This window comes from Corvus moneduloides, chromosome 15 (assembly GCF_009650955.1).
Source record: "Corvus moneduloides isolate bCorMon1 chromosome 15, bCorMon1.pri, whole genome shotgun sequence".
Taxonomy (NCBI): Eukaryota; Metazoa; Chordata; class Aves; order Passeriformes; family Corvidae; genus Corvus; species Corvus moneduloides.
In genome coordinates this window covers 19,293,567-19,319,118 of record NC_045490.1, presented here as the reverse complement: position 1 = coordinate 19,319,118, position 25,552 = coordinate 19,293,567, and the positions used below count along the sequence as shown (strand labels likewise).

At 52.2% G+C, this 25,552-nt stretch overlaps 2 long non-coding RNA genes across 3 annotated transcripts; both read right to left on the bottom strand.

Moving 5' to 3' along the window:
• Nucleotides 1-13,900: 13,900 nt before the first annotated feature.
• LOC116451665 lies at nt 13,901-21,582 on the bottom strand. 2 transcript variants are annotated; one of them, XR_004243277.1, is made up of 9 exons: nt 21,438-21,582; nt 21,106-21,360; nt 20,680-20,742; nt 20,566-20,607; nt 20,307-20,473; nt 19,384-20,227; nt 19,132-19,305; nt 16,357-16,398; nt 13,901-16,079 (listed from the first exon to the last, which is right to left on the bottom strand). It is a non-coding gene; the product is annotated as an uncharacterized LOC116451665 (long non-coding RNA). The 2 variants fall into 2 exon arrangements; XR_004243276.1 differs by lacking the exon at nt 13,901-16,079 and having other exon boundaries at nt 16,307-16,398.
• A 15-nt stretch (nt 21,583-21,597) lies between these two features.
• Nucleotides 21,598-23,265, bottom strand: LOC116451666. The gene is made up of 3 exons (XR_004243278.1): nt 21,978-23,265; nt 21,857-21,898; nt 21,598-21,763 (listed from the first exon to the last, which is right to left on the bottom strand). It is a non-coding gene; the product is annotated as an uncharacterized LOC116451666 (long non-coding RNA).
• Between the last annotated feature and the right edge of the window lie 2,287 nt (nt 23,266-25,552).

Below are 25,552 nucleotides of genomic sequence, written 5' to 3'. Positions count from 1 at the left end.
ATTTTATTCCCTTTACACCTCTCAGCCTTTCCGGGCCCCTTTTTTACCAGCAGCGCTGCCCCGACGGTCCCTCGGTGCAGCTCTTTTAGTGACACGGGGCAGCGGCCACACCTCCTGCAGTACCTTTCGAATATTTCTTAGACCTTTGTCAATATTTTATTCCGCTCACACTTCCCAGCCTTTCCCGTGCAGCTCTTTTTAACCAGCAGCGCTGTTCCGCCGTGGGTCCCTCGGTGCAGCTCTTTCAGTGACACGGGGCAGCGGCCACTCCTGCTGCAGTACCTTTATTGTACCTCTTTTACCATGCTCAGCATTTTATTCCCTTTACACCTCTCAGCCTTTCCGGGCCCCTTTTTAACCAGCAGCGCTGCCCCAACGGTCCCGCGGTGCAGCTCTTTTAGTGACACGGGGCAGCGGCCACACCTGCTTCGGTACCTTTATTTTACCTCTTTCACCATGCTCAGCATTTTATTCCCTTTACACCTCTCAGCCTTTCCGGGCCCCTTTTTAACCAGCAGCGCTGCCCCGACGGTCCCGCGGTGCAGCTCTTTTAGTGACACGGGGCAGCGGCCACACCTGCTGCAGTACCTTTATTTTACCTCTTTCACCATGCTCAGCATTTTATTCCCTTTACACCTCTCAGCCTTTCCGGGCCCCTTTTTAACCAGCAGCGCTGCCCCGACGGTCCCGCGGTGCAGCTCTTTTAGTGACACGGGGCAGCGGCCACTCCTGCTGCAGTACCTTTTGAATATTTCTTAGACCTTTGTCAATATTTTATTCCGCTCACACTTCCCAGCCTTTCCCGTGCAGCTCTTTTTAACCAGCAGCGCTGCTCTGCCGTGGGTCCCTCGGTGCAGCTCTTTTAGTGACACGGGGCAGCGGCCACACCTCCTGCAGTACCTTTATTGTACCTCTTTTACCATGCTCAGCATTTTATTCCCTTTACACCTCTCAGCCTTTCCGGGCCCCTTTTTAACCAGCAGCGCTGCCCCGACGGTCCCGCGGTGCAGCTCTTTTACTGACACGGGGCAGCGGCCACACCTGCTTCGGTACCTTTATTTTACCTCTTTCACCATGCTCAGCATTTTATTCCCTTTACACCTCTCAGCCTTTCCGGGCCCCTTTTTAACCAGCAGCCCTGCCCCGACGGTCCCGCGGTGCAGCTCTTTTAGTGACACGGGGCAGCGGCCACACCTGCTTCGGTACCTTTATTTTACCTCTTTCACCATGCTCAGCATTTTATTCCCTTTACACCTCTCAGCCATTCCGGGCCCCTTTTTAAACAGCAGCGCTGCACCGACGGTCCCGCGGTGCAGCTCTTTTAGTGACACGGGGCAGCGGCCACTCCTGCTGCAGTACCTTTATTTTACCTCTTTTACCATGCTCAGCATTTTATTCCCTTTACACCTCTCAGCCTTTCCGGGCCCCTTTTTTACCAGCAGCGCTGCCCCGACGGTCCCGCGGTGCAGCTCTTTTAGTGACACGGGGCAGCGGCCACACCTCCTGCAGTACCTTTCGAATATTTCTTAGACCATTGTCAGTATTTTATTCCGCTCACACCTCTCAGCCTTTCCCGTGCTGCTCTTTTTAACCAGCAGCGCTGCCCCGACGGTCCCGCGGTGCAGCTCTTTTAGTGACACGGGGCAGCGGCCACTCCTGCTTCAGTACCTTTATTGTACCTCTTTTACCATGCTCAGCATTTTATTCCCTTTACACCTCTCAGCCTTTCCGGGCCCCTTTTTTACCAGCAGCGCTGCCCCGACGGTCCCGCGGTGCAGCTCTTTTAGTGACACGGGGCAGCGGCCACACCTCCTGCAGTACCTTTCGAATATTTCTTAGACCTTTGTCAATATTTTATTCCGCTCACACTTCCCAGCCTTTCCCGTGCAGCTCTTTTTAACCAGCAGCGCTGCTCTGCCGTGGGTCCCTCGGTGCAGCTCTTTCAGTGACACGGGGCAGCGGCCACTCCTGCTGCAGTACCTTTATTTTACCTCTTTTAACATGCTCAGCATTTTATTCCCTTTACACCTCTCAGCCTTTCCGGGCCCCTTTTTAACCAGCAGCGCTGCCCCAACGGTCCCGCGGTGCAGCTCTTTTAGTGACACGGGGCAGCGGCCACACCTGCTTCGGTACCTTTATTTTACCTCTTTCACCATGCTCAGCATTTTATTCCCTTTACACCTCTCAGCCTTTCCGGGCCCCTTTTTAACCAGCAGCGCTGCCCCGACGGTCCCGCGGTGCAGCTCTTTTAGTGACACGGGGCAGCGGCCACACCTGCTGCAGTACCTTTATTTTACCTCTTTCACCATGCTCAGCATTTTATTCCCTTTACACCTCTCAGCCTTTCCGGGCCCCTTTTTAACCAGCAGCGCTGCCCCGACGGTCCCGCGGTGCAGCTCTTTTAGTGACACGGGGCAGCGGCCACTCCTGCTGCAGTACCTTTCGAATATTTCTTAGACCTTTGTCAATATTTTATTCCGCTCACACTTCCCAGCCTTTCCCGTGCAGCTCTTTTTAACCAGCAGCGCTGCTCTGCCGTGGGTCCCTCGGTGCAGCTCTTTTAGTGACACGGGGCAGCGGCCACTCCTGCTGCAGTACCTTTATTGTACCTCTTTTACCATGCTCAGCATTTTATTCCCTTTACACCTCTCAGCCTTTCCGGGCCCCTTTTTAACCAGCAGCGCTGCCCCAACGGTCCCGCGGTGCAGCTCTTTTAGTGACACGGGGCAGCGGCCACACCTGCTTCGGTACCTTTATTTTACCTCTTTCACCATGCTCAGCATTTTATTCCCTTTACACCTCTCAGCCTTTCCGGGCCCCTTTTTAACCAGCAGCGCTGCCCCGACGGTCCCGCGGTGCAGCTCTTTTAGTGACACGGGGCAGCGGCCACACCTGCTGCAGTACCTTTATTTTACCTCTTTCACCATGCTCAGCATTTTATTCCCTTTACACCTCTCAGCCTTTCCGGGCCCCTTTTTAACCAGCAGCGCTGCCCCGACGGTCCCGCGGTGCAGCTCTTTTAGTGACACGGGGCAGCGGCCACTCCTGCTGCAGTACCTTTCGAATATTTCTTAGACCTTTGTCAATATTTTATTCCGCTCACACTTCCCAGCCTTTCCCGTGCAGCTCTTTTTAACCAGCAGCGCTGCTCTGCCGTGGGTCCCTCGGTGCAGCTCTTTTAGTGACACGGGGCAGCGGCCACACCTCCTGCAGTACCTTTATTTTACCTCTTTTAACATGCTCAGCATTTTATTCCCTTTACACCTCTCAGCCTTTCCGGGCCCCTTTTTAACCAGCAGCGCTGCCCCGACGGTCCCGCGGTGCAGCTCTTTTACTGACACGGGGCAGCGGCCACACCTGCTTCGGTACCTTTATTTTACCTCTTTTACCATGCTCAGCATTTTATTCCCTTTACACCTCTCAGCCTTTCCGGGCCCCTTTTTAACCAGCAGCCCTGCCCCGACGGTCCCGCGGTGCAGCTCTTTTACTGACACGGGGCAGCGGCCACTCCTGCTGCAGTACCTTTATTGTACCTCTTTTACCATGCTCAGCATTTTATTCCCTTTACACCTCTCAGCCTTTCCGGGCCCCTTTTTTACCAGCAGCGCTGCCCCGACGGTACCGCGGTGCAGCTCTTTTAGTGACACGGGGCAGCGGCCACACCTCCTGCAGTACCTTTCGAATATTTCTTAGACCTTTGTCAATATTTTATTCCGCTCACACTTCCCAGCCTTTCCCGTGCAGCTCTTTTTAACCAGCAGCGCTGCTCTGCCGTGGGTCCCTCGGTGCAGCTCTTTCAGTGACACGGGGCAGCGGCCACACCTGCTTCGGTACCTTTATTTTACCTCTTTCACCATGCTCAGCATTTTATTCCCTTTACACCTCTCAGCCTTTCCGGGCCCCTTTTTAACCAGCAGCGCTGCCCCGACGGTCCCGCGGTGCAGCTCTTTTAGTGACACGGGGCAGCGGCCACACCTCCTGCAGTACCTTTATTTTACCTCTTTCACCATGCTCAGCATTTTATTCCCTTTACACCTCTCAGCCTTTCCGGGCCCCTTTTTAACCAGCAGCGCTGCCCCGACGGTCCCGCGGTGCAGCTCTTTTAGTGACACGGGGCAGCGGCCACACCTGCTTCGGTACCTTTATTTTACCTCTTTCACCATGCTCAGCATTTTATTCCCTTTACACCTCTCAGCCTTTCCGGGCCCCTTTTTAACCAGCAGCGCTGCCCCGACGGTCCCGCGGTGCAGCTCTTTTACTGACACGGGGCAGCGGCCACTCCTGCTGCAGTACCTTTATTGTACCTCTTTTACCATGCTCAGCATTTTATTCCCTTTACACCTCTCAGCCTTTCCGGGCCCCTTTTTTACCAGCAGCGCTGCCCCGACGGTCCCTCGGTGCAGCTCTTTTAGTGACACGGGGCAGCGGCCACACCTCCTGCAGTACCTTTCGAATATTTCTTAGACCATTGTCAATATTTTATTCCGCTCACACCTCTCAGCCTTTCCCGTGCTGCTCTTTTTAACCAGCAGCGCTGCCCCGACGGTCCCGCGGTGCAGCTCTTTTAGTGACACGGGGCAGCGGCCACTCCTGCTGCAGTACCTTTATTGTACCTCTTTTACCATGCTCAGCATTTTATTCCCTTTACACCTCTCAGCCTTTCCGGGCCCCTTTTTTACCAGCAGCGCTGCCCCGACGGTCCCGCGGTGCAGCTCTTTTAGTGACACGGGGCAGCGGCCACACCTCCTGCAGTACCTTTCGAATATTTCTTAGACCTTTGTCAATATTTTATTCCGCTCACACTTCCCAGCCTTTCCCGTGCAGCTCTTTTTAACCAGCAGCGCTGTTCCGCCGTGGGTCCCTCGGTGCAGCTCTTTCAGTGACACGGGGCAGCGGCCACTCCTGCTGCAGTACCTTTATTGTACCTCTTTTACCATGCTCAGCATTTTATTCCCTTTACACCTCTCAGCCTTTCCGGGCCCCTTTTTAACCAGCAGCGCTGCCCCGACGGTCCCGCGGTGCAGCTCTTTAGTGACACGGGGCAGCGGCCACACCTGCTTCGGTACCTTTATTTTACCTCTTTCACCATGCTCAGCATTTTATTCCCTTTACACCTCTCAGCCTTTCCGGGCCCCTTTTTAACCAGCAGCGCTGCCCCGACGGTCCCGCGGTGCAGCTCTTTTAGTGACACGGGGCAGCGGCCACACCTGCTGCAGTACCTTTATTTTACCTCTTTCACCATGCTCAGCATTTTATTCCCTTTACACCTCTCAGCCTTTCCGGGCCCCTTTTTAACCAGCAGCGCTGCCCCGACGGTCCCGCGGTGCAGCTCTTTTAGTGACACGGGGCAGCGGCCACTCCTGCTGCAGTACCTTTCGAATATTTCTTAGACCTTTGTCAATATTTTATTCCGCTCACACTTCCCAGCCTTTCCCGTGCAGCTCTTTTTAACCAGCAGCGCTGCTCTGCCGTGGGTCCCTCGGTGCAGCTCTTTTAGTGACACGGGGCAGCGGCCACACCTCCTGCAGTACCTTTATTGTACCTCTTTTACCATGCTCAGCATTTTATTCCCTTTACACCTCTCAGCCTTTCCGGGCCCCTTTTTAACCAGCAGCGCTGCCCCGACGGTCCCGCGGTGCAGCTCTTTTAGTGACACGGGGCAGCGGCCACACCTGCTTCGGTACCTTTATTTTACCTCTTTCACCATGCTCAGCATTTTATTCCCTTTACACCTCTCAGCCTTTCCGGGCCCCTTTTTAACCAGCAGCCCTGCCCCGACGGTCCCGCGGTGCAGCTCTTTTAGTGACACGGGGCAGCGGCCACACCTGCTTCGGTACCTTTATTTTACCTCTTTCACCATGCTCAGCATTTTATTCCCTTTACACCTCTCAGCCATTCCGGGCCCCTTTTTAAACAGCAGCGCTGCACCGACGGTCCCGCGGTGCAGCTCTTTTAGTGACACGGGGCAGCGGCCACTCCTGCTGCAGTACCTTTATTTTACCTCTTTTACCATGCTCAGCATTTTATTCCCTTTACACCTCTCAGCCTTTCCGGGCCCCTTTTTTACCAGCAGCGCTGCCCCGACGGTCCCGCGGTGCAGCTCTTTTAGTGACACGGGGCAGCGGCCACACCTCCTGCAGTACCTTTCGAATATTTCTTAGACCATTGTCAGTATTTTATTCCGCTCACACCTCTCAGCCTTTCCCGTGCTGCTCTTTTTAACCAGCAGCGCTGCCCCGACGGTCCCGCGGTGCAGCTCTTTTAGTGACACGGGGCAGCGGCCACTCCTGCTTCAGTACCTTTATTGTACCTCTTTTACCATGCTCAGCATTTTATTCCCTTTACACCTCTCAGCCTTTCCGGGCCCCTTTTTTACCAGCAGCGCTGCCCCGACGGTCCCGCGGTGCAGCTCTTTTAGTGACACGGGGCAGCGGCCACACCTCCTGCAGTACCTTTCGAATATTTCTTAGACCTTTGTCAATATTTTATTCCGCTCACACTTCCCAGCCTTTCCCGTGCAGCTCTTTTTAACCAGCAGCGCTGCTCTGCCGTGGGTCCCTCGGTGCAGCTCTTTCAGTGACACGGGGCAGCGGCCACTCCTGCTGCAGTACCTTTATTTTACCTCTTTTAACATGCTCAGCATTTTATTCCCTTTACACCTCTCAGCCTTTCCGGGCCCCTTTTTAACCAGCAGCGCTGCCCCAACGGTCCCGCGGTGCAGCTCTTTTAGTGACACGGGGCAGCGGCCACACCTGCTTCGGTACCTTTATTTTACCTCTTTCACCATGCTCAGCATTTTATTCCCTTTACACCTCTCAGCCTTTCCGGGCCCCTTTTTAACCAGCAGCGCTGCCCCGACGGTCCCGCGGTGCAGCTCTTTTAGTGACACGGGGCAGCGGCCACACCTCCTGCAGTACCTTTATTTTACCTCTTTCACCATGCTCAGCATTTTATTCCCTTTACACCTCTCAGCCTTTCCGGGCCCCTTTTTAACCAGCAGCGCTGCCCCGACGGTCCCGCGGTGCAGCTCTTTTAGTGACACGGGGCAGCGGCCACTCCTGCTGCAGTACCTTTCGAATATTTCTTAGACCTTTGTCAATATTTTATTCCGCTCACACTTCCCAGCCTTTCCCGTGCAGCTCTTTTTAACCAGCAGCGCTGCTCTGCCGTGGGTCCCTCGGTGCAGCTCTTTTAGTGACACGGGGCAGCGGCCACACCTCCTGCAGTACCTTTATTTTACCTCTTTTACCATGCTCAGCATTTTATTCCCTTTACACCTCTCAGCCTTTCCGGGCCCCTTTTTAACCAGCAGCGCTGCCCCGACGGTCCCGCGGTGCAGCTCTTTTACTGACACGGGGCAGCGGCCACACCTGCTTCGGTACCTTTATTTTACCTCTTTTACCATGCTCAGCATTTTATTCCCTTTACACCTCTCAGCCTTTCCGGGCCCCTTTTTAACCAGCAGCCCTGCCCCGACGGTCCCGCGGTGCAGCTCTTTTACTGACACGGGGCAGCGGCCACTCCTGCTGCAGTACCTTTATTGTACCTCTTTTACCATGCTCAGCATTTTATTCCCTTTACACCTCTCAGCCTTTCCGGGCCCCTTTTTTACCAGCAGCGCTGCCCCGACGGTACCGCGGTGCAGCTCTTTTAGTGACACGGGGCAGCGGCCACACCTCCTGCAGTACCTTTCGAATATTTCTTAGACCTTTGTCAATATTTTATTCCGCTCACACTTCCCAGCCTTTCCCGTGCAGCTCTTTTTAACCAGCAGCGCTGCTCTGCCGTGGGTCCCTCGGTGCAGCTCTTTCAGTGACACGGGGCAGCGGCCACTCCTGCTTCGGTACCTTTATTTTACCTCTTTCACCATGCTCAGCATTTTATTCCCTTTACACCTCTCAGCCTTTCCGGGCCCCTTTTTAACCAGCAGCCCTGCCCCGACGGTCCCGCGGTGCAGCTCTTTCAGTGACACGGGGCAGCGGCCACACCTCCTGCAGTACCTTTATTGTACCTCTTTTAACATGCTCAGCATTTTATTCCCTTTACACCTCTCAGCCTTTCCGGGCCCCTTTTTAACCAGCAGCGCTGCCCCGACGGTCCCGCGGTGCAGCTCTTTTACTGACACGGGGCAGCGGCCACACCTGCTTCGGTACCTTTATTTTACCTCTTTCACCATGCTCAGCATTTTATTCCCTTTACACCTCTCAGCCTTTCCGGGCCCCTTTTTAACCAGCAGCGCTGCCCCGACGGTCCCGCGGTGCAGCTCTTTTAGTGACACGGGGCAGCGGCCACTCCTGCTGCAGTACCTTTATTGTACCTCTTTTACCATGCTCAGCATTTTATTCCCTTTACACCTCTCAGCCTTTCCGGGCCCCTTTTTTACCAGCAGCGCTGCCCCGACGGTCCCGCGGTGCAGCTCTTTTAGTGACACGGGGCAGCGGCCACACCTCCTGCAGTACCTTTCGAATATTTCTTAGACCTTTGTCAATATTTTATTCCGCTCACACTTCCCAGCCTTTCCCGTGCAGCTCTTTTTAACCAGCAGCGCTGCTCTGCCGTGGGTCCCTCGGTGCAGCTCTTTCAGTGACACGGGGCAGCGGCCACACCTGCTTCGGTACCTTTATTTTACCTCTTTCACCATGCTCAGCATTTTATTCCCTTTACACCTCTCAGCCTTTCCGGGCCCCTTTTTAACCAGCAGCGCTGCCCCGACGGTCCCGCGGTGCAGCTCTTTTAGTGACACGGGGCAGCGGCCACACCTCCTGCAGTACCTTTATTTTACCTCTTTCACCATGCTCAGCATTTTATTCCCTTTACACCTCTCAGCCTTTCCGGGCCCCTTTTTAACCAGCAGCGCTGCCCCGACGGTCCCGCGGTGCAGCTCTTTTAGTGACACGGGGCAGCGGCCACACCTCCTGCAGTACCTTTATTTTACCTCTTTCACCATGCTCAGCATTTTATTCCCTTTACACCTCTCAGCCTTTCCGGGCCCCTTTTTAACCAGCAGCGCTGCCCCGACGGTCCCGCGGTGCAGCTCTTTTAGTGACACGGGGCAGCGGCCACACCTCCTGCAGTACCTTTATTTTACCTCTTTCACCATGCTCAGCATTTTATTCCCTTTACACCTCTCAGCCTTTCCGGGCCCCTTTTTAACCAGCAGCGCTGCCCCGACGGTCCCGCGGTGCAGCTCTTTTAGTGACACGGGGCAGCGGCCACTCCTGCTGCAGTACCTTTATTGTACCTCTTTTACCATGCTCAGCATTTTATTCCCTTTACACCTCTCAGCCTTTCCGGGCCCCTTTTTTACCAGCAGCGCTGCCCCGACGGTCCCGCGGTGCAGCTCTTTTAGTGACACGGGGCAGCGGCCACACCTCCTGCAGTACCTTTCGAATATTTCTTAGACCATTGTCAGTATTTTATTCCGCTCACACCTCTCAGCCTTTCCCGTGCTGCTCTTTTTAACCAGCAGCGCTGCCCCGACGGTCCCGCGGTGCAGCTCTTTTAGTGACACGGGGCAGCGGCCACTCCTGCTTCAGTACCTTTATTGTACCTCTTTTACCATGCTCAGCATTTTATTCCCTTTACACCTCTCAGCCTTTCCGGGCCCCTTTTTAACCAGCAGCGCTGCCCAGACGGTCCCGCGGTGCAGCTCTTTTAGTGACACGGGGCAGCGGCCACACCTCCTGCAGTACCTTTCGAATATTTCTTAGACCTTTGTCAATATTTTATTCCGCTCACACTTCCCAGCCTTTCCCGTGCAGCTCTTTTTAACCAGCAGCGCTGCTCTGCCGTGGGTCCCTCGGTGCAGCTCTTTCAGTGACACGGGGCAGCGGCCACTCCTGCTGCAGTACCTTTATTGTACCTCTTTTACCATGCTCAGCATTTTATTCCCTTTACACCTCTCAGCCTTTCCGGGCCCCTTTTTAACCAGCAGCGCTGCCCCAACGGTCCCGCGGTGCAGCTCTTTTAGTGACACGGGGCAGCGGCCACACCTGCTTCGGTACCTTTATTTTACCTCTTTCACCATGCTCAGCATTTTATTCCCTTTACACCTCTCAGCCTTTCCGGGCCCCTTTTTAACCAGCAGCGCTGCCCCGACGGTCCCGCGGTGCAGCTCTTTTACTGACACGGGGCAGCGGCCACACCTGCTGCAGTACCTTTATTTTACCTCTTTCACCATGCTCAGCATTTTATTCCCTTTACACCTCTCAGCCTTTCCGGGCCCCTTTTTTACCAGCAGCGCTGCCCCGACGGTCCCGCGGTGCAGCTCTTTTAGTGACACGGGGCAGCGGCCACACCTCCTGCAGTACCTTTCGAATATTTCTTAGACCTTTGTCAATATTTTATTCCGCTCACACTTCCCAGCCTTTCCCGTGCAGCTCTTTTTAACCAGCAGCGCTGCTCTGCCGTGGGTCCCTCGGTGCAGCTCTTTCAGTGACACGGGGCAGCGGCCACTCCTGCTTCGGTACCTTTATTTTACCTCTTTCACCATGCTCAGCATTTTATTCCCTTTACACCTCTCAGCCTTTCCGGGCCCCTTTTTAACCAGCAGCGCTGCCCCGACAGTCCCGCGGTGCAGCTCTTTTACTGACACGGGGCAGCGGCCACACCTCCTGCAGTACCTTTATTGTACCTCTTTTACCATGCTCAGCATTTTATTCCCTTTACACCTCTCAGCCTTTCCGGGCCCCTTTTTAACCAGCAGCCCTGCCCCGACGGTCCCGCGGTGCAGCTCTTTTAGTGACACGGGGCAGCGGCCACACCTGCTTCGGTACCTTTATTTTACCTCTTTCACCATGCTCAGCATTTTATTCCCTTTACACCTCTCAGCCTTTCCGGGCCCCTTTTTAACCAGCAGCGCTGCCCCGACGGTCCCGCGGTGCAGCTCTTTTACTGACACGGGGCAGCGGCCACTCCTGCTGCAGTACCTTTATTGTACCTCTTTCACCATGCTCAGCATTTTATTCCCTTTACACCTCTCAGCCTTTCCGGGCCCCTTTTTAACCAGCAGCGCTGCCCCGACAGTCCCGCGGTGCAGCTCTTTTAGTGACACGGGGCAGCGGCCACACCTCCTGCAGTACCTTTCGAATATTTCTTAGACCTTTGTCAATATTTTATTCCGCTCACACTTCCCAGCCTTTCCCGTGCAGCTCTTTTTAACCAGCAGCGCTGCTCTGCCGTGGGTCCCTCGGTGCAGCTCTTTTACTGACACGGGGCAGCGGCCACACCTGCTGCAGTACCTTTATTGTACCTCTTTCACCATGCTCAGCATTTTATTCCCTTTACACCTCTCAGCCTTTCCGGGCCCCTTTTTAACCAGCAGCGCTGCCCCGACGGTCCCGCGGTGCAGCTCTTTTAGTGACACGGGGCAGCGGCCACACCTGCTGCAGTACCTTTATTTTACCTCTTTCACCATGCTCAGCATTTTATTCCCTTTACACCTCTCAGCCTTTCCGGGCCCCTTTTTTACCAGCAGCGCTGCCCCGACGGTCCCGCGGTGCAGCTCTTTTAGTGACACGGGGCAGCGGCCACACCTGCTGCAGTACCTTTATTGTACCTCTTTTACCATGCTCAGCATTTTATTCCCTTTACACCTCTCAGCCTTTCCGGGCCCCTTTTTAACCAGCAGCGCTGCCCCGACGGTCCCGCGGTGCAGCTCTTTTAGTGACACGGGGCAGCGGCCACTCCTGCTGCAGTACCTTTATTTTACCTCTTTTACCATGCTCAGCATTTTATTCCCTTTACACCTCTCAGCCTTTCCGGGCCCCTTTTTAACCAGCAGCGCTGCCCCGACGGTCCCGCGGTGCAGCTCTTTTAGTGACACGGGGCAGCGGCCACTCCTGCTGCAGTACCTTTCGAATATTTCTTAGACCTTTGTCAATATTTTATTCCGCTCACACTTCCCAGCCTTTCCCGTGCAGCTCTTTTTAACCAGCAGCGCTGCCCTGCCGTGGGTCCCTCGGTGCAGCTCTTTTAGTGACACGGGGCAGCGGCCACACCTCCTGCAGTACCTTTATTGTACCTCTTTTACCATGCTCAGCATTTTATTCCCTTTACACCTCTCAGCCTTTCCGGGCCCCTTTTTAACCAGCAGCCCTGCCCCGACGGTCCCGCGGTGCAGCTCTTTTACTGACACGGGGCAGCGGCCACACCTGCTGCAGTACCTTTATTGTACCTCTTTTACCATGCTCAGCATTTTATTCCCTTTACACCTCTCAGCCTTTCCGGGCCCCTTTTTAACCAGCAGCGCTGCCCCGACGGTCCCGCGGTGCAGCTCTTTTAGTGACACGGGGCAGCGGCCACTCCTGCTGCAGTACCTTTCGAATATTTCTTAGACCTTTGTCAATATTTTATTCCGCTCACACTTCCCAGCCTTTCCCGTGCAGCTCTTTTTAACCAGCAGCGCTGCTCTGCCGTGCGTCCCTCGGTGCAGCTCTTTTAGTGACACGGGGCAGCGGCCACACCTCCTGCAGTACCTTTATTGTACCTCTTTCACCATGCTCAGCATTTTATTCCCTTTACACCTCTCAGCCTTTCCGGGCCCCTTTTTAACCAGCAGCGCTGCCCCGACGGTCCCTCGGTGCAGCTCTTTTAGTGACACGGGGCAGCGGCCACTCCTGCTGCAGTACCTTTATTGTACCTCTTTTACCATGCTCAGCATTTTATTCCCTTTACACCTCTCAGCCTTTCCGGGCCCCTTTTTAACCAGCAGCGCTGCCCCGACGGTCCCGCGGTGCAGCTCTTTTAGTGACACGGGGCAGCGGCCACACCTCCTGCAGTACCTTTCGAATATTTCTTAGACCTTTGTCAATATTTTATTCCGCTCACACTTCCCAGCCTTTCCCGTGCTGCTCTTTTTTATCAGCAGCGCTGCCCCAACGGTCCCGCGGTGCAGCTCTTTTAGTGACACGGGGCAGCGGCCACACCTCCTGCAGTACCTTTCGAATATTTCTTAGACCATTGTCAATATTTTCTCGCCGACGGCACTCGCCACCCGCCGCCCGCCGCCGCGTTCTCCCGCTCCCTACCGGCACGAAGCGGTGCTTCCGATGACGGAGCCGATGCGCGGCTGCCACGCCGCTTTCCCCGCGCCTCAGGGCCGGCGGCTTCGGCCGCACAGGGCGGCGTCCCCGCATCCGGGCCAGCCCGCGGAGCTCCTGCCGCCGCCGCCGCCGCCCCCCGACTGAGGGGCCGCGACGCCGGCGCCCCCTTTTATACTCCGCAACCCCTTTTCCCGCCACTGCCGCGGTGGGCTCCCCCCGCCTCAAAACCGCCCAGAAGCGCCCGAGGCGGGATATCCCCCGCGCCGGAATCCCTCCTGTCCTGGAAAAGGTCAGCTAAAGAAAAAAAAAAAATGAACTCCGAACTTTCCACAAATGTCCCAAAAAACGAAGCCGCTGTGAGGGGCTTCGAGCTGTGCCTGGTCCCTCAGGTAACGGCGCTTTCCATTGGCTGCCGGAGTAGCCAGGGCTCCTATTGGCTGCCGCACGCTGCAACGCTTCCGATTGGCTGCTCCCCGATCCGCAGCCCCCGGGCAGCTGCTGCTGGGGGTCTCGCCAGGCGGGCTGCAGCCGGAGCAGGACACACCGCAACGCCAGCGGGCGTCCAGCGGTGCTCGGTGTCTGTCGGCGTTTGCAGTTCAGACAGACAAATTGAATCCAAATTGCCGGCGATTTCCACCACCTGCTCTTTCTCCTCTGTTTTCCTGGATGGATTTGACAGCGCTTTCTTTCCCCCCACAGAGTTGGAAAGCAAAATGCTCAGCTGCCCCTTGGCCATCTCCGCTTCCTTCCACAGCTCCAGCCTTGTCCCTCTTTCTCTCCCCTTTACTTTGCACCAGGTTCTCCCTCCTCCTTTCCCAGGCAGGTCGCAGCAGAGACATTTCACCCACTGCCACCACCTGCTTCCTCTCACTCCGTCCCAGTTTGCCCACTTTGAACTACTGTAGCCGCCTGCCCGCGGAGCCGGACCCGCCGCGCGCCTGGGTAATGGTGGCGTGAATTATCGCAGGGATTATTGGGGTGGGCTGGGCCTGGCCAGGTGCCTGGTGGCAGCAAAACCGCTCTCTCCCTCTCCTCCTCACCCTGGGCAGGGAACAGAACACATCAGGAAAGACTTGAGGATCGGGAAAAGGGCCTAGACAGATCACTCACGGGTCACTGGAGTAAGAGACACGACTGGGGGGAATAAATTGAATTTCTTGTCAAACAAATCAGAGCAAGAGAACGAGAGGTAAACCTGCAGGGGTTCAAGCCTAGGAACGAGGACTTCGTCCTCGGCAGTTCGCAGCTGCACGAGGGGGATAAAGGATCCCCCGGGGCCCCCGACCAGCGGCTCTGCCCCCCCTCAATGGGGATGTGTCCAGACCCGCCGGTCCATCCCGGGCTTTGGGGGGCAAGAGTGGAGCAGGCGCTGAGCTGCTCCATGGAGCTTCCAGCCCCTGTTTGATCTGTCAGGGCGTGACACAGTCACTGCTGGGCGTCCGTCGGCCCTCGGTGTCTGTCGGAGTTTGCAATCCCGACCGATACATTGAGTCCAAACCGGCAGCGCCAGCTCATCTTTACTGTTCTTTTTCAATTTCTTAATGAATTAAGGGAAAACTCCCTTTAGTCACCCTTTCAAAGCCTTGAATCAAGGGGAAAACGGAGGTTCCCTCTCAATTTAGACCCGTAATTGATGCATAAGGAGGGTCTCCCCTAAATTTAAACCCAAATAAAAAGTGAATCAAGGGGGAGTTTTGCTCAATTTAGCCTCCTAAAATGAGGGGAAATGCAGCTTCCTCTTCAATTTCCCTCAAGAAACACCATTTTGGGGGCTTTTGGATACATTTTTCCTCTATGAAGGTCCCTGCAAATGAGGGTCCCCCCTCGATGGAACTCTTATAATGGCACATAAAGAGGTTCTTCTCAAGGGAAGCCCTTTAAAACCAGGGACAGTGGTGTTTTGCCCTCAATTTTAACCTTAAGATGATGAAAACGGGGCAGTTTCCCTCAATTCAAATCCATCAAACAGCACCATAAAGGCTTTCTTCTTCCATTTTGATACGAAAATAATGGAAAACGGTGATTCCCTGCCAATTGAGATACAAAATCATGAAAACGTTGTGTGTTCCTTCAATTGAGACCCTCCAAATCGTAGATGAAGTGGGATCCTCCTAAGTTCAAACACAATTACAGAAACTGAGTGTTTTCTCCTCCATTTAAATCCTTTTTCTTCTCATACACCCCCCCACTTCAAGGGAAAAGTGGCCAAACCACCCCCTTCTCCACGAACCCTTCTGCTCTGCTCATTGTTGCACTGGTTTGGAGCTCAAATACTCAGTAAATCATGCCAGCACAGGCTGCAGCACCTGAGGAAGCTGAGGCAGGAAGAGGCCTGAGCCGCCCAGCTCAAAACCAGTTAATTCATGATCTCACCAGTCCTGAGTAACTCTAGCAATAAACTGGCACTTCTGGGAAAGCAGCCTTGGCTAAAACACACTGAGACAGCAGCCCAGCATTCCAACAAAGCACATTCCACAGGGCAGCCTGGAATAAAGGAGCCTTTTAGACATCTGCTCTGCCTTATTTCCTGCCTGCCACACACAGCAAAGGCCTGGCCTTTAAACACCTCCTGAAAACTGAGTGAGATCAGACTGCGAGACAGAGAACTGACAATAAAGGGGAAGAGATGCTGGGGCTGTTACTGCACAGACTTTCCCCAGAGTCAAACTCCCAACACGATCCCAGGAGTGTTAGAGCCACAGTTCTGGCTGTTCCTCCTTTCCATTTGCTAAGAAAGCAAATTCCCAAGTAAACATAAAGTACAAACAATGTGCAAAGAGTTCTTGGCTCCAACCAGGACTTGGAGAGGGGCAGGGTTATTTCCTGGATTTTGGTTTAGTTTGGGATCAAGGGGGTTTGGTTATGGGGTTGGAGTTTTTTAGATGTTTTATTGCATTCTCTACACAGAGCTTGAGAGAGAGAGAACTGGCAGGAGAAGGGAATGAAAACAGCACAAGTCAGAGCAGGATGGGCAGGTGGAGCACTGAGGGACCAGAAACCCTGAGCCAGTCTTGTTTCAGAGACTCCTGATGCACTCTGAGGCAGAAATAGGAAGACTTTTATTACTACAGCAAGATCACGCAGGGGGAGGAAAATCAGCAGGGAGGAAAACAGAGAGTAAAAACTTGAGAGTTTTTGGACAGGGAGGAGTAGAAATTCTCCAGATGTCTGTCAGACAAAAGCCTCTAACAGGCTCAAAGCAATAAAACCAAAAATAATTTGTAAAGTTGACTTTTGCCACCCCCCCCCCCCCCCCCCAAAAGTCCTGCTGGAACAGCCGGTGCAGGACCAGTCCCCACCGGTGCCCACATACCTTTTTTTCTTGGTCTTCTTTTCTGCAGCACTTTCTCCAGCGCTAATTAAGGGGGCAAAAATAATGGCTCTGATTAATGCAATAGGAAAATGAAATAACTAGCAGCACAGTGAGGCTGAGTTCAATATTCAAAGGGCACTGGGCAGCTCAGTCCCGTGCAAAGCAGAGCAAAGGGGAGGAAAACCCAGCAACTCACCTCTCATTTTCTGTGCTATTTATGCTCTACTCTCCCCTTTGCCTCCTTTTGTATGGACAACAGCAGCTGGGATGCAAAAGGCACAGGAGAAAAGGGTACAAAATTTGTGTGTAGCCATATTTAGCAATAACTGAATTGATTGAAATAAAGGGTAAAAGCTTGACTCAGCCTGTAACTTTCACCTTTCTTTCAAGTGCAAAAAGAAGCAGAAAAATCCATTCATATTGATGCTTTCCAGGTATGTGTCTTTCAGATTCCCAGGTGTTCATCCCCTCATAGAGTTTTAGTGGTGACACAGAAGAAAGTTCTTTGTGTGCTGCCAGAAAAACGAGATTTCTCCCATTTTTTATTTTCACACCTGAAGTATGAAAACATTATCATCACACAGAAGAGTTCTGCACACTCTCCTGTGGGCAAGGGGAAGACTCCCTGATATGCAGATTCCAATCCCTCCTGTCCATATTTACATCCCTAAGGCCTCAGACCCTCTGTAGGTAACCATGGGGTTCCCAGGTGAGAGGAGTCACTGTGAGAACAAAATTAAACCCCAAAGCACCTCTGAGGAAACAGCACCTGACTCTGGGAGTGCCTCCCTCTCGTGTGGAAGGTGTGGGTTACTCAGGAGTTACTCCAGGAGTTCCTACTCTGCCCAGGCCAGGCCTGCTCCGGACACTCCCCGTGCCCTCAGAGCCACAAACCCAGCTCAGGGCTGGGCTCAGAGCTCCAACACCACCAGGAATGAGCACTCCCTGAGCCCCCTGCCCTCCCAGCCCTGCTCTAGGCTGGGCAGACACTGAGGGGCTCACTGACACCTCCAGTGTGGCTCTTCAAAGGTGGTAGCACAGGTGCTCCGCAGCAGACCTGTGCGAGACCCAACTTCTCCACGGGCAAGGAAGAACCTCCCAAAGCAGGTGACACAAAAAGCTCTGGTGTGGCCCAGGAAGTTGTTTCTCCATGAAGGAAAAGCTCCATCCTTGGAAGTGCAGCACTGGCAGCCAAGGAACAGGATCCCTCCTGGCACAGCTGAGGAGCTCATGGTTATACAAGCCCTGAGAACCCAGCCTGGTGCACCAGGATTAAACCCTGCTCCCACCTGGGGGTTACTCAGGCTCCCTTTCACAAGACAATTTTTCCCAGCATGTGTCCCTCACTGAGAGCCCAAAACCTCCTTTAGTGCCAGACTGGCCAGGCCTGTAACTCTCACATTAAGTGATCCCACACTCAGACCCAAGGCCAAGGACCAGAATAAGGAATTGCACCCTCAATTCACCATCCTTCAGTGGTAAGCTACAGAATTTACCAGAAACAGGGCAGAAAAGGAACAAGGAAATAATGTGAGCCTTTAACTCAACCTTAGCCTAAAAATCTTGAGTCTCTGAACAGACTCTGCCTCCAAATGGAGCCAAGTGTCAGAGTCCAAGCACTCCCGACCTGGCCACAATACTGGGTGATTCTAATTACTTCACAATTACTCACTGGATCAAAATTCATTTCAGAATCAATCACTTTACATCACTCACAAGCTAATGAGCCTCCACTCCAGGTAGGCTTTCAGGCCTGACTCACAACTGCTGCTGAGCTGGAGCAGCTGAGGAGGCCAAAGGGCCCTGCTTGCCAGGTGCCACCCTTCCCTGCCCCATTGGGAGGCAGCACAAGCTGGGAATGCTCTCCATACTCCCATCCTGGCAGTGGGAAGAGCTGGAAGTGGCAGTGACCAAGCTCTCAGGAATTCCAGGTGCAAGGAGTGGCACTGGGAGTGACCCTGTCACTCTGCAGCTCCCAAAATCAAACCAAAGCAGGGCAGAGATGATCCTGGCACACTAGAATTTCATGGAAAACTGATGTGCTGCATTACTTTTGCCTCTGGATCTGCTTGTTGAAACAATCATTAACCTGGGAGGAAGCATTAAAATGCATTCCCAGGGCAAAGTGGAAAGGAGATCAGGTGCCCCATGCAGAATTCTGCTGAGGTTTCTCTGCTTCTCCCACTTTCTCCGCTGCCACAGGAAATCATTGTGCAACTCAGCAAGATGTTTTTACTTTGTGCTGAGTTAAAGTTGACAACCCAACTCTCCTTCACCTGTCTGACCCCTGCAGCTCCCAGGGAGCAGCAGGAGCAGGGCTGGGCTGGGTTTAACCACAGCTTTGAACAGCAAATCTGAACACAGGACCAGAATTGCTGCTTTGCTATAAATACATGTACAGCTTTCACACCCACCTGCCTGGACAGCACAAAACCATGAATTCAAATAACCAAGGAATTCAGGCAACTGCTCCACTACCAAAAACGCTCCACCTATTTTAACTTTGGCTCAGTGCACGGTTTTTGTTTCAGACAGGCCAAAACAGTTTTAAGTGATTTCAGGTGAGCACATGTTAATGAAAGGCTTCCATTAAATTAAAGTGTTCATTTTAATCCTCTGGGACCCAAGCGCACACATTTCACTTAACACACCAATCAGCTCTAACATTAACACACATCCCACAGTCTGGAGGGAAAGGTCACAGGAAATGGGCTGGGACATCATCTTTTCTTTTCTTTCATTGCTAAACCAGACATTTCACCCTGCCAGTCTTACCTCTGTTGCAGCTGGAGTTGCTTTTCTTTCTCCTTAAGGATTTTGGCTAGCTGAGCTTAGATGGATGCTTAGAGCTGTACCAGAACTTGACACCCAAGGAATAACAACTTCTTTCCACCGGTCACCGCTTACCTCGCTCACTTCACTTTGACTGCTGCTATCTGGCTTTACCTCCTAAAAACAAAGGCAAAGAACAATGCTGTAACATAGCCACCGTTTACACTTGCCCAGCAAACACAAACAGCAACTCACCTTCCTACAGGGAGCCCCTCACCCAGTGTGGGGCTCTCTGCCACGGATTTAATCCATCTGCATCTGAAAGAAAGCGATGACAAAGGCCAAAGTGCTGCATGAGAACTTAACAGCTCTAGCCATCCTGTGTCAATCTAGGAATACCATCTAGTGGCCAAACTACACCTTACACTACAAATTTCCACTCCCCAGGCCCTGTCCTATTACACCTATAGGCCAGGCTATGCAACAGGGCAGAGCAGCTCCGGACCAAACCCATGGAGGCACCTGTGACACAGCAGATAACAAACAAGGGGAAGCGACAAGGAGAGAAAACTCTCGGCAAGAAGAATGACCACAAGCACATCAAAGGGCTAAGGCAGAAGACACTAGACGCCCAATAGAGACAGAACGCACAATAGACAAGTGACACAACGTGCACTGGGTCTGCTCTGCCTGGCCTACCTCGGCCTTGTGATCAAAAGTTAGACTTTCCCTTTATGGGGCCTAAGGGTCCCCTTCTTGGGTATCCCCATCTCTGAAGCTGACTCAATATTCCCTCCCAGCAAGCCCCAACCTGACACCCCGCTTTCATCCCTTTGACTTATTTCAGGGACATCCAGGGATGCAAATCCTCCTCGGGCGCAAAAGAAGGCAGCCTGGCCGTCCTGGAAGCTCCTGCAGTCGCCGGGCTGTTCTCTTAGTCGGCTACAGTAAAGAAAACCAAACATCAGTGCACAAACTTAGTGGCACCTCGGCCAAAACCCAACAATTCCAATGCTCACTATCTCCTAAGAAAGCTGGGGTTCTTGGGCCGCACACTTCAGCCACGCTCCAAGGCCGACACCGTCATCGCAGGGTATACCTGGGTTAAGAGGAGACAAGGTGATGTGGCATTGCTGAAACTTGAGCGGACCCTTACTCCTCCTCCTTCCCCAACTCACCACAACTACTCGGCCGTTGCCAAAGGCTGCCCAGACAGCACCTTCAAATGGAAAAGGTAAAGGCTTCGTTGCAGAGTCCCACAACACTTCTGGAGGGCTCACGAGGGCAGTGAGCCGGGCCCATCGGCCGGTCGGTGACGGGGTGTGGCATAATACAAGCAGACCACCTAAAACACAAATGACTATGGGTGCTTAGAGCTGTACCAGAACTTGACACCCAAGGAATAACAACTTTTTCTTTCCACCGGTCACCGCTTACCTCGCTCACTTCACTTTGACTGCTGCTATCCGGCTTTACCTCCTAAAAACAAAGAACAATGCTGTAACATAGCCACCGTTTACACTTGCCCAGCAAACACAAACAGCGACTGACCTTTTTGCGGGACCCCCCTCTCCCGGTGTGGGGCGCTCTGCCACGGATTTAATCCATCTGCATCTGAAAGAAAGCGATGAAAAATGTCAAAGTGCTGCATGAGAACTTAACAGCTCCAGCCATCCTGCGTCAATATAGGAATGCCATCTAGTGGCCAAACTACACTCTACATTACAAATTTCAAGTGCCCGGGCCTTGTCCTATTACACCTATGTGCCAGACTGTGCAGGGCAGAGCAGCTCCGGACCAAACCCATGCAGACACCCGTGACACAGCAGATGACAAATGAGGAGACGACAAGGAGAGAAAACCCTCAGCGAAAAGAATGACCGCAAACACATCGAAGGGCTAAGGTAGAAAACACGACACAGAACGCATGATAGACATATGACACAACATGCACTGGGTCTGCCCTGCCCTGCGTACCTCAGCATTGTGATCAAAAGGGAGACTTTCCCCTTATGTGGCCTTAGGGGCCCCTTCTTGGACAACCCCGCCTCCAAAGCCGACTCAAAAATCCCTCGCAGTGAGCCCCGACCCAACACCCTGCTCTCATCCCCTCTCTGGGTCATAGCCCTCAATCTCTCGGATGTCTGGGGATGCAAATCTTCAGGCACAAAAGAAGGCAGCCTCGCCATCCGGGAAGCTCCTGCTGTCACCGGGCTGTTGTCTCTTAGTCGGCTACAATAAAGAAAACCAAACATCAGTGCACAAACTTAGTGGCACATCAGCCAAACCCTGACAATTCCGCTACTCACCATCTCCTAAGAAGGCCATGGTCCTGGGGCCGCACGCTTTGGCTGCGCTCCAGGGCCAATGCAGTCTCCGCAGGGTATGCCTGTGTTAAGGGGAGACGTGATGATGAGGCATTGCTGAAACTTGAGCAGACCCTCGCTCCTCCTCCCTCCCCGACTTGCCGCAACTCCTCGGCCATTGCCCAAGGCTACCCGGACAGCACCTTTGAATGGAAAAGGTAAAGGCTTCATTGCAGAGTCCCATAATGTTTACCAACGGCTCACAAGGTTGGCAAGCCAGGTCCATTGGCCGGTCGGTGAGGGGGTGCAGCGTAATACAAGTGGACCGCCTAAAACACACAATGACAATGGATGCTTAGAGCTGCACCAGAACCTGGCATCCAAGGAATAACAACTTCTACTCTCCAACGGTCACCGCTTACCTCACTTGCTTCACCTTGACTGCTGAGATCAAGCTTTACCTCCTATAAATAAAGACAAAGAACAATGCTGTAACACAGCCACCATTTACAACTTGCCCCGCAAAGACAAGTGGTGACTGACCTTCCTGCAGGACCCCCCTCTCCCAGTGTGGGGTGCTCTGCCACAGATTTAATCCATCTGCATCTGAAAGAAAGCAATGACAAAGGCCAAAGTGCTGCACGAGAACTTAACAGCTCTAGCCATCCTGTGTCAATCTGGGAATACCATCTAGAAGCCAAACTACACCCTACATTACCACCATTTATACCTCCCTTTCCCAAGTTCTCATTTCTCAAAGCACACCACCTGGGATCCAACAAGAGCATGCATTGAGACAAAGGGCTAGAAAACTGCAAGACACCGCCATACCACTCCTCCCGAGCCCCACATGGACTGGCCGCAGTCACTCCATCTGAGGTGTGGCTCAGATGGCTAAGCAAAGCTACAGCTTACCTGTAAAGTCTTCTTTCTACTCCACCTACCCCCCAGTCTATTCCACAGGGCAGAGCAGTTCCAGGCTAAACACAAACAACACATTATGCTACAATCAGCATGACACAAGGACAATAAAAAAAGCTCTCAGGGAGAAGAATGACAGTGAGGACCGAGATGACACCAAAAGAGACCACCGATGGCATGGAAACGGTGGATGGAGGAGCCTCTAAGGAGTGGAAGAAAAGATCGTAACAGAGTGACTCATTATAAGAACTGTCGGTCACAATGATCAAGACAGCTGCAAGACAATGCTACATTCAGAATGCTCCCCATATCCTTACAATCTTATAAGCCCCAGGACATTAGAACTCACAGCTGGAAAGGATGGATAGCAATACAGCCGGGAACAAGGCCTCAAAAGACATCCAACTCAATGCTTCCGAGATGCGATTCTGAGACACGGCCAAACCCACCAATAAGAGAACAAATTATACTGGCAACGTGCCGAGAAGTGAGAATGTTCAAGAACCTAGGGATGACGGCTAACACTTGGGATAAGGTCCTGGAGGGTAAAAGGCAGACACATCTGATCCAAGGGAGCCTGAAAACACGGTAGACAACACAGCACACTAAACAATACAGACTGGAACTGCTCTGCACTGCACACCCTACGGTTGCAATCAAAAGTAGAGCAGCTACCTTTAGCTGTCCTAAAAGGCCTTCTAGAGGGCATCCCTTACCCCTGCACTAACTACTAAATCTGTGCCAGGAATTTCTGACTCACTACCCTGCTATCATCCCATCTCCAAGTCATAGACCCCGACTTATCTTTCAGATGACTAGCAACATGAATCCACATGGGATGCAAAATGAGTCCTCCTCGGCAGTCTTGGAAGGCCCTGCGATAGCCGGGTTAGCCTCTTAGCCAGCTAAGATAAAGAAAACCAAGATCAATGCACAAGTTTAGGGGCATACAAGCCAAATCCTGACAATTCATCTACTAAGTGCATCCAGGTTCTTGAGTCTCTGGCTTTGTCCCGAGTCAAAAGCTGTAGCCATTATTTCAATAGGCACCTAGGTTAGCAAGGGATAAAGTTATATGGCATTTCTGTGAGTGTGGTGGATGCATTAGTGTGCTCTAAGACATGTAAGTATACCTGCTGCACTTGAGGAAAAGCCTTAGGGGGCCCCTGATGGACACCTTTTCCCACCATGCAGCCTTCAAAATCCCTCCCAGCATTTCCTAAACTGGTTACCCTGTTCATGGTCCCTCTCCCAGTTGCAATCCATGACTTACCTATCAAAAGCTTCAATTTCAGATGTCACCTTTGACATGGGTCAGGTCCCTTTTGTGATATGATGAATACACTGAAAAAAATCTGAAGTTTCATACCTGACACAACCCAGAAGTTACAAAGCTCCTGAAAAAAAAAAAAAAACCAACAAAAAACCAAAACAAACAAAAACCAAAATTACATAAGCACCTTACTACCCCCGAACACTCAATCCAAAATCATGAGCTTAAATACTCCCTAGGTTCAATGCTATGTTCTTCATTGTATCTTCAAAGTCTCTGTCATGCTAGAGGCTAAAAGCATCTGCTAAAAAAAAAAAAAAAAAAAGCTGAGATAAACTGAAAGACCCCTCCCTTTTTTGAAGTGAGAGGACAGCTCTCACCCTAGTCAATCCCAGAGAAGAAATAAACCCCTTTAGCAAAGGCTGGGGTTAATATATCCCTGGCCGGGCCCGCCTCTCGTTCCCACAATGCCTGGGAAAAGGGAGGAGACAAATAATACAAGATATAAAAGCCCTCAGAGGAGCTGCAGCTGTTTGGCTCCTCTTACTTAAATTCGACATGAGCAACGGGCTGAATAGAGGAATAAAACTTCAGGGAAATGATAATATCTCCTTTTTTACTAGAGCTTCATCAAATGAAAGGGCAGGGACTGGGTAAGAAATAAAACTTAATGTTTTGGTAGCGTCGATAGATAAGTGGGATAACTAGTTGTTAATTTGCATAACTGTTCTTTAGTGATTACTAAGTAGTACTCTACATGTGGCTGAGTAGGGTGGAGAGAATAGTAATGATACAAATGGTATAGCTCTCACTGAGACTTCTAATTAGGGCTATATACATTACAATGAAGAACAATAGACCCTGGGCGGTGTTAGGATTATGTATATGCTGGGCTCGCTCCCGTACGAGATATTTGGTACCGGGGCACGGATAGAAGTGCCCTGAAATGCAGATTTAAACCCTTAAAATGCTGAAAAAGAGAGAGCTTCCTTTGACTGAACCCCTTAAACTGAGGAAATGGGGTGTTTACTGCCACTTAAACCGGCACAATGGCAAAAAAAATGGCTTCTCCCCTTTAAATTAATCCCCTGAAAAATAGGGAAATGAGGGGTTTTCCTCACTTTAAATCTCCCAAAGGATGGAAAAAGGGGGATTTTTCCCTCAGTTCAAACACTTTAAAAGGAGGGAGAAACTGGGCTTCGTGCTCAATTTAAACGTAAGGACGATGAAAATATGGGAGTTACCCTTAATTCAAACCCATAAAATGGCACGGTCAAGGTTTTCCTCTTCTGTTTAAACCAGAAAATAATGGAAGATGGGGATTCCCTGTCAATTGATACCCCTAACAGCACAGAGAAGGCAGGGTTTCCTTCAAATGATACTGTTAAAATTGTAGGGGAGGGGGATTCACCCTCAATTTGAACACAGACAATTATGGAAAAGGAGGTTTTTCCCCTCAATTTAAACCCCTTTTCTCCTAATAACCCCTTTCTTTTCTGCAGGCAGGGTGGAGGGACTAGGGGCTCTGGGGAGGGACTGACAAGGTAAAAGGGGAAAGTTGAAAGTTTCTTCCTGGTACCCCACATGCTGCCCCACCTGCTCATGTGCCCGGATACATCCAGCTGCTCCCTAGCCCCTGCTGGATGCTCCAACCGTCGTTCCTGGAGGGACACTCGGGATGCCTTCATTGGCCCCTCTGCACTAGCAGCTCCCCGTGCAGGTGTGCCTGGGTAACCCTCTGAAAGCAGCTGCTCACCCTTGGATTTTGGTCCTAAGGGAAACTCCAAGTTAAGAATAATCCAAATATGAAGCACTTCTCACAAAACTCAGCTTTGCAAACCTTTATTTGGGCTAAAAAACAATAATGGGAATGCCCTTTGCAGAAAAGCACCTGTGAGGCAAAGCAGGCTTAAAATGCCTGTCA